The following is a 15,000-nucleotide window of genomic DNA, read 5'->3' as shown; positions in this document are numbered from 1 at the left end:
ATGAGTAGGAAGAAAGGTGAGGACCAAGAGGAGAAGGGAGGAGAAAAGGAAAAGGGAGGAGAAGAAAGGAGAAGAGAGGAAATGACAAGACACGAGAAACATGGAAAGTGGAGGAGGAAAGGTAAGGAAAGATGGGGAGCTGAGAGGAAGGGCGCAGGAGGAAGTGTAAGTGAGGAAAGGAGATGAGGAGAGGAGAGGAGGAGAGGAGCTGCAGCCGGAGATTTGAGTCTCACTTTTATTCAGTTTCAGATTTGTCTCTTCATGAAACTGAAGACACTGCAAGGCGCCGCCCACCCAACCAGCCTGTGTGTGTGTGTGTGTGTGTGTGTGTGTGTGTGTGTGTGTGTGTGTGTGTGTGTGTGTGTGTGTGTGTGTGTGTGTGTGTGTGTGTGTGACCTCGCTGCAGAAAAAGCAACTGCTCCAGGAGAGCGACATTTCTGCCTCAGCTCTTAACAGCTGGTCCCTGCAGTTGCCCTTTTCCACACATGAAAGGCCAACAGTCACCGTGTGTGTGTGTGTGTGTGTGTGTGTGTGTGTGTGTGTGTGTGTGTGTGTGTGTGTGTGTGTGTGTGTGTGAGACATGAAAGACGAAGGCAGCAACAGGCAAAAGAAATATTCAGTGGCTCGTAAATCAGTGCTACACTGGTGCATGAACCAATTGTGTGTGTGTGTGTGTGTGTGTGTGTGTGTGTGTGTGTGGGGGGGGGGAGTTGTGAATCCTTCTGTTTCTAAGCTGCAGTTATTGATTATATTTACGGATATTTTATGTTTTTCACGTATCAACGAATCCAAATCAATTCTCTTATTATATTTCCTCAGCATCTCTTTTGTTCAGCGTCTAATAAACTGAATTTGAGCGACTCACACGCTGCTTTCCTCATTTTTAAATGGTATAAATAAATACAATTGCATTGCTGTCAACACCATTTTGACTTTACTGATGTGTTTATTAGTTTAGACAAATATGACCGCTAGCACCTCAACATATCAGATGGAGATGAAACCTGCTCTAATAATCATTTAGTAAAGAAGTGTAGTGGAGAAGAACAGTGTCCCCGTTAGCTCCCCGCTGTAGCCAGCTAGCTCTCCGCTAGTTCCCCGCTAACTTTCGCTAGCTCCCCGACAACGCTGTAGCAAGCTAGGAGCAGCGCTAGCTAGCGCTGCTCCTAGCTTGCTACAGCGAGGACACTGACCGGAGGTAGGAGCGGCTTGTAACCCGACTTTTACAGTACTTAATATATTATTGCACATGCAGCTCCTCCCGACCAGAGAGCAAGGACTTCTGCTCTCGGATCAGAATGTCACCGGAGTCTCAGATGACCGGCGAGGAAAGTTGTTTGCGTTGTGGCTGCTGTCGTGACCTCGTGACCTCGTTCTCTGTACACTGAACGAGTTTTGAGAAAAGAAACACTTGATTTAGTCTCTAAGGTGCAAACTTAACGTTTAAATGAATGCTATCATTGCTCCTAAATAACATACGTGTCTTAATGTACTCTTGTCATATTTTATACGACATTTTCACATTCTTTTGTTTTAAAATGATGTATTTTGCTGTTGTGTATTGTTCCGCACAATCAACTCCTGTGAGCCGTCCGCTCCGCATTCGGGACGTCACGCCAAATAAACTCATTTCTTTTTGTTCGTTTGTGTCATTTTTCCACATGACGGTGTTTTCCGGCGCGCTCAGCCGTTAGGCGCGCAGCGTGTTGCGGTCGGCCCATAAACACGTTTCACACGCGACGTCTCATTTCCTTCGGCGTGGCGGTCGGGTTCTGGGTGGACGGGGACGCAGCAGCAGGCGGGGAGCAGGTCAGCGGCTTTAAGGGGGAACCAGCAGCAGGAAGAGGAGGAAGCACGCTTTCAATTAGCACAGGAGAGCCACGTGTGTGTGTATGTGTGTGTGTGTGTGTGTGTGTGTGTGTGTGAGATACATAATGCATGTGTCTTTGTACTCTGCACCAAACGTCGACTAGAAATTCTGCTTTTTAATAAATGCAAACCTGTATTTTGGGGTGGAAACACACACTGACAGGAATTCCTGCACACACGTAAAACGTGTCACACATGTTGGAGCTCCTATACTTGTGAGGACCTTTGTGCTTTATTCTTCGACCTGAACGTCCAACGAAATGTCCTCATAGGACGAGAAGTCCTCAGAAAGAGAAAAGAGCAACAACACATGCTGATTTAAACTAAAACACACACACACGCACATACATACACACACACACACCACACACACACACACACACACACACATATAAGGACATATAAATGGGACACATGTTTGTGCTAACACACACACACACACATACACACACACACACGCACACGCTAACACACACACACACACTACACACACCACACACACACACACATATAAGGACATATGAATGGGACACATGTTTGTGCTAACACACACGCACGCACACACACACACACACATACACACACACACACCACACACCACACACACACACACACACACACACACATATATAAGGACATATGAATGGGACATGTTTGTGCTAACACATACACACACACACCACACACATACACACACGCACACACACACACACACACACACACACAAACAGACACTAAAGTGAACAGATATGTGACTTAAAGGCACACACACACACACACTACACACACACACACACACACACACACATGTGTTCATGCATCCTGGAACGAGCTCCGGTCAGAGCAGCAGATCAACACTTCCTGTCACATCGCTTCACTTCCTGTCACATCGCTTCACTTCCTGTCACATCGCTTCACTTCCTGTCACGCCGCTTCACTTCCTGTCACACTGCTTCACTTCCTGTCACATCGCTTCACTTCCTGTCACACCGCTTCACTTCCTGTCACATCGCTTCACTTCCTGTCACACCGCTTCACTTCCTGTCACACCGCTTCACTTCCTGTCACATCGCTTCACTTCCTGTCACACCGCTTCACTTCCTGTCACACCGCTTCACTTCCTGTCACACCGCTTCACTTCCTGTCACATCGCTTCACTTCCTGTCACACCGCTTCACTTCCTGTCACACCGCTTCACTTCCTGTCACGCCGCTTCACTTCCTGTCACACCGCTTCACTTCCTGTCACGCCGCTTCACTTCCTGCGTCTCGGAGGCCGTCATCACGCCGTACGGGCCGATCCCAACAGAGCGCCGCTCGGTCACGACCCCAGCAGTCAGAGAGCGACAGCGGGTTGTATTTTCTTTCCCACCTCGTTCTCTTTTCTTTTTTTTCTTCCATGTTTCCGTTTCTGCAACTCCTCAACGCCGCAGACCCTCCGGCTCATTTGGGGCTCGGACCGTTAATCACGCAGCCGGGAGCGGAGGTGAGCCGGCAGCCGAGCAGGTGACCCTCCATCACCTCCCCCCCGCCCCGTGACCCCAACGACCCCCAACCAACACCAGCCAACCCCACACAATAAATTCACAGCGGGACGCTGACAGTCTGCTTTCTGTCCTTCCTCTCACTTTCTAGCTGGAGTCGTTATCACAGACACGAGGCATCGTTAATATATAAAGAGAAGAAGAATGGATATAGAAACAAGATATTTATACTTTTAAACTCTAATACAATGCAAGGTCTAAGTGCCCTTAAATATGCATTGATGTTATGTGTAACCATATGGATAAGTAAAGAAATTGCCAAATCTTGGTTTCTGCTCTTGGGTTACGAGCCCAGTTAAACTATTACGATGTAAATCTGTCTAAAATAGAGACGTAGAGGCTTCTGTGCCAGATGTATTTAAAATCTAGTGTTTCAAATTAGATTTAAAATGTACATTTTGTACAATATTTTCAAGCCTTTTCTTGTTATTTTTAAAGGCAGCAACTCCCTAAATGTGGGAGGAAACCACAGCCCCCAGAGGACACATCCAACCATTGAAACCACCAGATCTAATAAACCATGCATTTATTAATATGTTCATGAAGCTATAAGCATAGCGGCGTACATGACAAGGTGAAGCCTGCTCCTGGCCGTGGGGCTCCAGAGAGCGACCCCTCCTCGTCCTCCTCCGGCCCGGGAGAAGCTTCTGTCAGAGGAGGAAGCCTCTGGATGCTGGGCCGTATATCTGTGACCCCACCGGGCCACGGCTCTCTGTGATGAACTCCGGAGGTGAAGGTTGATGGATGGAGAGGAGAAGCCGAGTCGCCTCACGAGAGTCCTTTCTCTTCTTTGAGCTTGTTTTAGTCGTCTTCTGCGCGGCGCAGACAGGAAGCTTCCTGCTGCAGGTCAACTGTCAGAAGGAAGAAACGCATCCGACAAGTAAAAGAGGGTTAGCATCTTGGAATCTGAGATCTTACAACTCTCTCTACTACAATATACAATGTGCTTTTAATCGTTTGTTTGTTGATCATATATTATTGTACATTTTCATATTTTCTATTTTTAAATAGAATTTAATATTGCATTAGTATAAAGCTATTAATCCGCAAATTATGCTGTAATATCATATCCAGGTAAAACAAAAAAAAGTCAGATTGTATAGAAGTCTATGCTTCATGTGTTAAAGCTGCATTCTCTCTCCTGACCACCAGGGGTGACTCCTCTGGTTGTATAGAAGTATATGCTTCATGTGTTAACGCTGCATTCTCTCTCCTGACCACCAGGGGGTGACTCCTCTGGTTGTATAGAAGTATATGCTTCATGTGTTAAAGCTGCATTCTCTCTCCTGACCACCAGGGGGTGACTCCTCTGGTTGTATAGAAGTATATGCTTCATGTGTTAAAGCTGCATTCTCTCTCCTGACCACCAGGGGGCGACTCCTCTGGTTGTATAGAAGTCTATGCTTCATGTGTTAAAGCTGCATTATCTCTCCTGACCATCAGGGGGTGACTCCTCTGGTTGTATAGAAGTCTATATAAATGAGTCTACTTCTCTTGATGTATTCCCTCAGTAAACATTGTAAACATGAGTTTATGTCTCAATCTCTAGTTTCAAGTCTTCTTCAATACAGCATGATGTTCATTTAGTACATTATGGTCATTTAGAGTCAAACAGACCATAAAGCAGGGGACGCTTTAGGGCGGGGCTACAAGCTGATTGACAGGTCACTATCTCATTCCTCCTCATTTTAAATATGGTTACTTCCTGTTCATCGGTTGCAAAAAAGCAAAGATGGCGACGGCAGTCCACAAAGTCACGATGACCATCTCTATGCTTATTGTCTACGTCCAGGACTTTTACTGTGAAAGGTAAGAACAGAGGAAGTGGATGGTCTGGGATTCATTCGTCAAAGTCAAATAATTAAGAATGTTTGCAAGACTTCTGTGTCGTTATACAATATATTTGTACGTAATTGCATCCATTAAGCACAAAGTAAACGTTGAGAAACATCGGACTTGTTCCACAAAATTAAGGTTTTAAAACATATTTTGCCTTAAAACATGAGAATAAGTCTCTTTGGTTTAAAAAAAACGTTTTTCTGACATTTTGAATTTTACATTATTATTACTATGTAAGACATGCTTTGGAAAACCATCAGGAATAAAGATTTAAATAATAAAAACTGAGAAAAACCCGCTGGTTAAACGGATTTTGATAATGAACAAGCTGTCCGGTGTTAAACATCTTGTTCTCCAGGAATTCTTTGCGGATCCAACAAAGTAAAAGCATGTCGAGAATAAAACACCTCTCACTTTGATGCTCACCCCTGTGGACGTCTACAGCGGGAGAAGACAAACGGGATGAAGGGAGATGGAAAATACAGAGTTTCCGAAGAAACATTTGGCATCGGTGCACAGCCCTCACTGTGAGCCTTCACACACACACACACACACACACACACACACACACACACACGGGTCACTTTCACACACGCCACATGGAGCAAGTTATGCACGGGTTTCAAACCCAAACCCAAAACCTGATCAGATCATCATTCGCCGGAGAGAGACGGGGCGAATCTGGCACTGAACCGTTTCCCAGAGTCACGCGGGATTTGATCTATGGCGGTTCGGCATCCAGCGAGGCTTTTGGCGAGGAAACGATAAGAAGAAAGAAACGAGGGAGATGGAGAGAGAGAGAGAGAGAGAGAGAGAGAGAGAGAGAGAGCGGGGGCCCGATCTTTTTGATTGCCCTCCAGAGTATACGCGTTATATATTGTATGAGGTTTATTCTCTGAGGCTTTCATCGGGGGAGTTCGGTTTACTGGAAGTCTATTTGTCCGCCCGACTGTCCCTGAGTCCTCCAGCTGGCATGTGCATGAATGTGTGCAGCAGATTGAATTTCATTCATGCGGCCGATCGGAACTTTAGCCCAAATCTCGCTGCTCTGGAGGCAGAAAATCCCTTTGGCTGACTTCTAAACCTCAAAGAAGCAGAAGTTAGCCTTCGGTGTGTTGAAAGGGAAGCGAGAAAGAAGCACTTACACTTAAAAAATAATAATAATATATAAATATATATATACATGCTAGTAGCCACAGACTTTACTGTTTAAAACATATTAGTAGCTTGTGTGTTGTTCATGTGTTAAAGCTGCATTCTCTCCACTAACCTCCAGGGGGCGACTCCTCTGGTTGTATAGAAGTCTATGCTTCATTTGTTGAATCTATATCTATATATTTATTGGTATATATTGGTATCTATTGGTATTTATTGGTATTTATTGGTATCTATTGGTATTTATTGGTATCTATTTATATCTATTGGTATTTATTGATATAAATTGGTATGTATTGGTATTTATTGTATTTATTGATATCTATTGGTATTTATTGATATCTATTGGTATGTATTGGTATTTATTGATATCTATTGGTATATATTGGTATTTATTGATATTTATTGGTATTTATTGGTATCTATTGATATCTATTGGTATCTATTGGTATCTATTGGTATTTATTGATATATATTGGTATTTATTGGTGTCAATTGGTATTTATTGATATCAATTGGTATTTATTGTATTTATTGGGGCTAGCAGGTCTGTGAATGTGTTCACTGGTCACTTGTTGGACCGGCGTCTTTAGTTTTCTATCTCTGAATAGTAGATAGGAGTGGATGCAAAGACATGAAGGTCTAACAATGTGATTTATGGTGGAAGATATTCATGTTGTCTGTTGCATTGTGGGAGAATGAAAACATCATTCTGCCTCGTGAACGACAGTAAAACGCTCCTATGTATAAATGAATGCGTGCACAGGAGATAGTTCAAGTCACGGGACATTTGAGAGAGAATAAACAACGCTAGATATGAAATAAAACGCTGCAATAAAAAGCCAGTCATGAAATCAGAAACCAGCTGGCTTCCCCGTCGTTTCCAGCGCAGAAGCTTTATGTCAGCGCTGCTTTCCCGAGCCGACGCGGCAGCAGCGAGCGGCCTTGAGCGGCCTTGAGCGGCCTTGAGCGGCCTTGAGCGGCGGGATGACGCGGCCGCGCAGCATGCTAAACATATTAGCATGTGAGTTTACGACGACGCAGCAGGAGGCGGGACGGCTGGGAGACGGGAGGAAACAGGAGGAGGAAGACTTGCTGTCCATAAACTCTTTTTTTTTTGTTTGTGTGTGTACATGTGCGTGTGTGTGTGTGTGCGTGTGTGTGTGTGTGTGTGTGTGTATGTGTGTGTGTGGGAAAACCTCAAACCAACGCTTCTTGTCAGATGAATTTAAATTGTTTTCACATTTGTGACACATTTACACGTTAAGGTCTGATAACGTTTTATTATTATTAGCCGATGTTATCCTCCATCCTTGAGCTCTTTCTCTCTCTTTCTCTCTCTCTGTCTCTCTGTCTCTCTCTCAATTCAATACAAAGTGCTTTATTGGCATGAATGTTCTAAAAAAGACAATATTGCCAAAGCATACAGTATATTAGTTAAAAGAAAAGAAAAGAAAACAGTTGTGTTTCCTAACACAATAAAACAAATGACTTACTTGACACACTCTCTCTCTCTCTCTCTGCTTTTTTGAGTATGACTCCCTCTCCGCAGTGCAGATTGGTGACAGAGTTGAAAAGCCTCTCTCCAGGCGTTGGGTCTCGGCTCCATAAATCTGGTCCTCCTGCAGAGAGAGGCGGAGCCGCCTCCTGCGGCGCTGGAGGGGGATCCTCGTCCGTCACGTCAGCAGCACATCGGCCTCCCGCAGCTCAAGGTCAAGAGATGGACGACCTCTACAACTCCATCTCACTCGGCTCATTTGTTTTCCGCCTCTCGGTTAGTTTTCCCTCTGGGTTTCCGTCTGTGGGAAGTGATCCGAGCCGACACACACATGTTCAACCCGTTCTCGCTCACAGGCGCTGTGCTAACCGATGCAGGGCTTTAACGCAGGAGGCCGCTGTCCATGTTCACCGTAGTGTTGATACGTAACCTCGGTGCTTCACTAAAGCCAGTGACTGTAATGTAACTCGCAGCCTCACCTATGAAAGCATGAATGCATTGTAATTCATAGACATCCCAAGAGAGGAAAGTGTTTGTGATCCACATGATCATTAACCAGGAAGTATCCTAAGACCTCAAACTCCCACAGGGGGCGGGTCTTTCACCGCAGACGTCATACTTAATTAAGCCACTATGATGAAGTCATTTTAACCCAAAAGCAAGATCTTTTGTTGGTTCCTGTGAAGACAGAAGTTTATTTTGAAAAGACTGCATGCATGCAGCTTAAAACACACAACAACTAGGAATTACTTTTTGTAACATGAACCCGAACCATGACTTCTTTTCCTATAGCGAACCAAGTAATTAGTTGCACCAGTAAACCTGAAAGTTTTATTCTGAAAAGACACTTTATGCAGACTCCTAATGCATCCTGATCAGGGATAAAGTAATGAAACGATAGATCTGATGCACACATATACCGTAAAAGTCGGGTTACAAGCCGCTCCTACCTCCGGTCAGTGTTCCGCTGTAGCAAGCTAGGAGCAGCGCTAGCTAGCGATGCTGCTAGCTCCCCGCTCCTGCTGCTACTGCTCGCATCCCCTCCGCCCAAGTCGGGTGTCGAGCCGGGAAAGGTCCCGCTACCTTCGGTGGTTGTCGGGGAGCTAGCGGAGTGCTAGCGGAAGTTAGCGGGGAACTAGCATGAGCGCCAGCTGTCTACAGCGGGGAGCAAAAGGGGACACTGACCGAAGGTAGTAGCGGCGTGTAACCCGACTTTTACGGTAGTATATACACACACACACACACACACACACACACACACACACACACACACACACACACACACACACACACACATACACACTAGACAATACAGAACACACATGGATCAGACTCACTGATTGAGCCGAGTTGTCAAAGTGCCAAGTCATCAAGCGTCTCTTCGAGGCCGAGGTCCGGGACGGGACGGGTTTACGGGTCGGATCCCCCGTCATGTGTTTTCCATCTTTTCATTATTTCCATCATTAAAAATGAAACTTTTCAAACATTAAATGCCGCTGACTCCCCGACCGGGACCCTGAGAGCGGGGAGGAGAATCAGGCCGGCGGTCTGAAATTACACAAACTGGCGTTTTCATCAGTGGCATTGGACGTGTGTGTGTGTGTGTGTGTGTGTGTGTGTGTGTGTGTGTGTGTGTGTGTGTGTGTGTGTGTATGTGTGTGTGCCTTTCATGTATGAACAGCTGTGTTAATCTGCTCCAAGATGTTTGAGCAACTTGTGTAAAATAAATGAGCTGCTGAGCTAATTTGCGGCTCATCAATCACCAACTATTGATGGATCGGGTGTTTGATCCCCGTTGGGCGACAATGTTACTGCGTCAACGCGTCGCCAACGCATCACGGCCTCCTTGACTTCATACGGTACGCTGAGCATTCTGAATCCTGACTGACCGCTCATTATAATTGGAATATATGTATATATATATATATATATATATATATATATATATATATATATATATATATATATATATATACACATATAAGAGCATAAGGAGGATAGATTTTTGTTTCATTGATTTACTTTGAACACAAAGCGCGTATAAAAGGTCAAAGGTCAAAGACTGAGCTGACATTTTGCCCACTGGAAATTAAAAATGCGAAAAATTATTACAGAAAAATAAACGACCGCCCACTGATGATGCAATAAAAAAAAAATGCACGACTGTTTTTGTTTTATAGACACATTAAATCGAGTCCTCACTGGAGACGGGATGCAGCTCACAATGTGCACCTGCAGGTGTTTCTCTCCTGATGAATGAAGCGTCTCGTAAATTTATTTAAAGACATCTGGGCTCCTTCTGGGATTTCCATTAATTTGTTTTTGAAGACACATTTATAGGGATCTAAAGACCATGCAGGAGGAAAATAAGAAAGTGAAATCTAGATCTGTGAGAAATTGTACAGCAACCAAAACAAAGGCCCGGACGACACCGTCCCCTGAACGCACCGTCCCCTGAACGCACCGTCCCCTGAACGCACCGTCCCCTGAACGCACCATCCCCTGTCAGCACACACCTTGCTGTGAGAGAGGAAGCGTTCCCTCCTGTCACTGCCGGATTCCTGTGGATGAAGTATGGCGGCCGGCTAATTCACCGCGGCGGGTCCGAAGCGTCCGGCGTGGACGTGACACTTCCACCACGTTGCTGGGAGAATTCACACGCGGGGCCCCCGGGGGCCACGCCACGTCCCGCTGGGCCTCTAACGCCGGCGGAGGAGGTGTCGAGTTATTTAGAGGCCTGGAACAATAGCAGAGGAGGGCGAGGACCAAGCGGCTCACCGTGGGGCGTTCAGGGACACGTCCGAATCCAGGAGGGGTTCATGAAGTATACTTTCATAACACAGGGGTTCATTTCCTCATGTGGACTTATGATGTGGAAATGCAAAGGAAGAAGAGGGTTTTCACCGCTGAGGTCTTTTAACTGGTGAACCAGTCTCATGTAGTCCTGGTCCTCCTAGACCTCACTGTAGTCCTGGTCCTCTATAGACCTCAGTGAAGTCCTGGTCCTCTATAGACCTCACTGTAGTCCTGGTCCTCTATAGACCTCACTGTAGTCCTGGTCCTCTATAGACCTCAGTGTAGTCCCGGTCCTCGTAGACCTCACTGTAGTCCTGGTCCTCGTAGACCTCAATCTAGTCCTGGTCCTCGTAGACCTCACTGTAGTCCTGGTCCTCCTAGACCTCAGTCTAGTCCTGGTCCTCGTAGACCTCACTGTAGTCCTGGTCCTCATAGACCTCATCTAGTCCTGGTCCTCTCTAGACTTCAGTCTAGTCCTGGTCCTCTATAGACCTCACTGTAGTCCTGGTCCTCTATAGACCTCAGTGTAGTCCTGGTCCTCTCTAGACCTCAGTGTAGTCCTGGTCCTCTATAGACCTCATGTAGTCCTGGTCCTCTATAGACCTCATGTAGTCCTGGTCCTCTATAGACCTCACTGTAGTCCTGGTCCTCTCTAGACTTCAGTGTAGTCCTGGTCCTCTATAGACCTCACTGTAGTCCTGGTCCTCTATAGACCTCAGTGTAGTCCTGGTCCTCTATAGACCTCATGTAGTCCTGGTCCTCTCTAGACCTCAGTCTAGTCCTGGTCCTCTCTAGACCTCAGTGTAGTCCTGGTCCTCTATAGACCTCATGTAGTCCTGGTCCTCTCTAGACCTCAGTCTAGTCCTGGTCCTCTCTAGACCTCAAGCGACCAGCGGAGGCTGATTCATGATTCATGATTGATGCTTGATGTCGGAGTCTGTGGTGAAGAAGAGCTCAGAGAGGAGGAGAGCTTCCTGACACGATGACAGCCGGCAGCTTCCTCCTTATTTACAGTCTGCTGACAGCCAAGGTCGCCTCAAAGTCACTCTGCGGCCTGCTGGACACCTCCTTATTGTTGTTGAGTCAGTAGAGTCAAAGCAAAATACTCTAAGATGAGAAAACTAAAGCTGAACAGAAGACAGTTGAAACGTGTGCTTTGTGATTTATCTGAATGATACCGGTATTCACACACACACTGTGTCCTGAGCGAGGGAGAATATCCTGCTTGGGTTTCTACATCCAGAGAGACCGCTTCATGTCTAATGTCCCTCTGTTGTCTCTGCTGGGTTCCCTCGCTCTGCCTCAGCCTGCGAGACAAACCCCGGGGCAAAGAGCTGCTCACCACCGTACCAGTATGAGAAAAGTGCAGCGATCAATGTAACGATCGCATCATCTATCGGCTCGTTTACGCTGCAGGAACAACAACAGGGGTTACTCACTTCCTGCCGTAGAAACTAACAACACGTCTTTTCCCACTACACCTTGAATAAAGAAAGTATCGCACTTTAGTAGCACTTAAATTACGATACGATAAAGACGATAAACTATCATCATGTGTTCTGATGTAATGTTGTAACATGTATTTATTGGTGAGAGACGAATAAATCCAGTTTTAACAAGAGAACAACATGAAACAGATATTATTATTATTATTATTATTATTATTATTAATAGGAACTATGACCTGTAACTGACTATTACTAGTTCTAAGCAGCTTTTAATACATTCAATAATTAATATTACATACTAATTAAACTACTTATTCCAAGAACTTTACTTTAAATTAAAGTAAAGATATATTTTTTTAAATACAATAATGTATTTCTCATCATTTGAATTTTGTGTTTTTATTGAAAAGCCATGACTAAAACAAAGTTAAGTTAAACATAGTTTACATCAACTTTTGGTGGTGTATATGTACACCTGCAGGTGCACATTACATCAACTCTTGGTGGTGGATATATATATATATATATATATATATATATATATATATATATATATATATATATATATATATATATATATATATAGTTGCTAAAGCACTGGTATCAGTCCAGAACTCAATATCAACCAATATGCAAGTTCAGGTGTCCGAATAAATAAATAAATAAATAGATAAATGGTTTGAGATCGTCTCCAGTTTCATATCCAGAAAGACAGTTTCTCTCATCACACTCAGATTTCCGTATCAGACATCTCAGTCATCTCTGCTGGGTTCCCTTCCTCCGGCCTCCAGCTGAAGGTCTGGGTTCTGGAGGTCTGGGTTCTGGAGGTCTGGGTTCTGAAGGTCTGGGTTCTGAAGGTCTGGGTTATGAAGGTCTGGGTTCTGGAGGTCTGGGTTCTCCTCAGTTTCCTCTCGTAAGGTTTTCACCTGCTGTGGCCATGAAACCCAAACTGGCAGTAAAAGTCCCCGAAAAAGAAAAGAGAAATGATTGCTGGTGTTTCCCTCCGGATCAGGGGGTTGGTTCTGGGTGATGAACGGCACCGGGCTGGTGTGTGGGAGACCGGTTGGTTCTGGGTGATGAACGGCACCGGGCTGGTGTGTGGGAGGCCGGTTGGTTCTGCACCGGAAGTGTTCTGGACTGAAAACACACACGAGTGTGTTTCCTGTAATCTCTCCTCTGCTTCACTGCACCTCTGGATATCTATCGGTGTGATCGTGTTTTACGAGGAGAGAGGATAGAGCTGTACTCTATGGAAGTTATTTAAAAGGTCCCTCACACACACACACACACACACACACACACACCGGCATGTCGGCCCTGCAGTGGAGCGTGTAATCGTAACACCATGTCCGAGGCTGGAGAGAACTCACAGGCCAAATTGTCCGTGTCATCGCCCGCTGCTGGCTGTGAAATACTGGGTCTGACATCACGGCCCGGCCTGGAGGGGCGCGGTGGGCCTGGAGGGGCGCGGTGGGCCTGGGGGGGCGAGGTGGGACTGGAGGGGCGCGGTGGGCCTGGAGGGGCGCGGTGGGCCTGGCCTGGGGGGGCGCAGTGGGACTGGAGGGGCGCGGTGTGCCTGGAGGGGCGAGGTGGGCCTGGGGGTGCGAGGTGGTCCTGGAGGGGAGCGGTGGGCCTGGAGGGGCGCGGTGGGACTGGAGGGGCGCGGTGGGACTGGGGGGGCGAGGTGGGCCTGGGGGGGCGCGGTGGGACTGGAGGGGTGCGGTGGGACTGGGGGGGGCGACGTGGGCCTGGAGGGGCGCGGTGGGACTGGAGGGGCGAGGTGGGCCTGGGGGGGCGCGGTGGGACTGGCCTGGGGGGGCGCAGTGGGACTGGAGGGGTGCGGTGGGCCTGGAGGGGCGCAGTAGGACTAGGGGGGGCGCGGTGGGACTGGAGGGGCGCAGTAGGACTGGGGGGGGGCGCGGTGGGCCTTGAGGGGCGCGGTGGGACTGGAGGGGCGCAGTAGGACTGGGGGGGGGGGCGCGGTGGGCCTCGAGGGGCGCGGTGGGACTGGAGGGGCGCAGTAGGACTAGGGGGGGCGCGGTGGGCCTCGAGGGGCGCGGTGGGACTGGAGGGGCGCAGTAGGACTGGGGGGGGGGCGCGGTGGGCCTCGAGGGGCGCGGTGGGACTGGAGGGGCGCAGTAGGACTGGGGGGGCGCGGTGGGACTGGAGGGTTCGGGGGGTAAAACAAGATGGAGGGCGGAGCTGCTGCTGGGAATGTCGTATCTGTGGAAGTCGTTAGGTGGGATTCCCCAGGTGGACATCTAAAATTATTACCTGGTTCCTTTTAAATGTTGCTTCCGCTCTCCTTCTCTCTCCGTCTTCCCACCACGACGCTTCCCTCCACATCCTCTCCTTTCATTGGTCGCCTGGTCCCTCTCTGTTGTTGGGGGCGGAGTTAACAAAGCAACGTTTCCTCTACAACGGTTTGTGTGATTTCGTGCAAAACGTTTCCTACAAAAGTCCAGCAACACGAGTCAATTTCCTCTCGTCATATTCACACGGTCTTTAAAAAAAAGAACCACATTTGCTTCGAGTTGTATCCACTTAATTGCCAATTTCCTCCATTGTTCACCTTCCTAAAATAATAGCCTAAGTAATTTTTTCAGGTTTTTCAGAAAGCACAAAAACTAATACCAAGTAAACAACAGGCTTACTGTATTAACGGTCAAATGATGTTATGATTACTAATATTATGTTCGAGTGAGATTTTCATTGAACTTTCAACTAAATTGCTAGCTTAAATGCGAGCTTCAAAATGCCATCTTGAAAAGCTTGTAAAATTGCCTAAATCACATTGTCTTTTAATTTAGGCAAAATAAAATGTCCGAAGTCACTCTGTGGACGTAGAGTTA

The sequence above is a fragment of the Taurulus bubalis genome, assembly GCF_910589615.1.
Source record: "Taurulus bubalis genome assembly, chromosome: 1".
Classification (NCBI taxonomy): domain Eukaryota; kingdom Metazoa; phylum Chordata; class Actinopteri; order Perciformes; family Cottidae; genus Taurulus; species Taurulus bubalis.
This window is presented reverse-complemented; position numbering follows the sequence as displayed.